Source organism: Arachis ipaensis, chromosome B06, assembly GCF_000816755.2.
Source record: "Arachis ipaensis cultivar K30076 chromosome B06, Araip1.1, whole genome shotgun sequence".
NCBI classification, from domain to species: Eukaryota; Viridiplantae; Streptophyta; class Magnoliopsida; order Fabales; family Fabaceae; genus Arachis; species Arachis ipaensis.
The window spans coordinates 133,524,038-133,524,815 of record NC_029790.2 but is presented as its reverse complement, the minus strand read 5'-3'; positions in this window follow the sequence as shown (position 1 = coordinate 133,524,815).

Below are 778 nucleotides of genomic sequence, written 5' to 3'. Positions count from 1 at the left end.
GAATATTTAATTTGACTCTTTAATATTTTGATAAATTTAGCTTGTAAATTTTAAAAATTATAGTTGACTTGATTTTGAATTTATTAACCAAGTTGAGTTTAATTTTGGGTAATTTAGCTCATTAGTTCATTAACTTATGAGTTGTAGCATATATATATATATATATAGGGATCAGATTGTGGAAGTAAGTAGGAATCTTGAAGCTTAAGGTCATTCATGTCTGTACAAAATTAGAAGCAATGAAGCATCACATAGTGCACAAAGCTGACGAATAACAGCAATAACATCAGTTTCTTTATTCTATTCAAAACTTAGTGATGAGGGGAAAAAAATATCTTGTATCTAAATAAGTTCCACTACTGGACACTGCTGTATGCCTATATATATTATTTTTGTTTATCCTTCTCTGTTTTGTTATAATTATGTGATTAGTTTAACTGTTAATAAAAGAATAACAAATATAATTATACATGTATGTACTCTAAAAATATTTATTAAAAATACCATACAAATTTATTAAAAATAAATTATTAAAAGGACAAGCTAAGTTTTATTAGTATTTTCAATAATGCATTAAAAACTCCCAAAGATTTTATTATTATCTTCTTATCAACAACCAAATTATACAACAGTTTTTTTTTGAGTCTACTCTTTGATAATACAAATATATTAAGTAAAAATTCATGTTTTTTATTTAAAATTAGTAGTTAAAAATTATTAAATAATAATTTAATTAAATATATTAAATTATTTAATAATTTTCAATTTTTAATTTCAT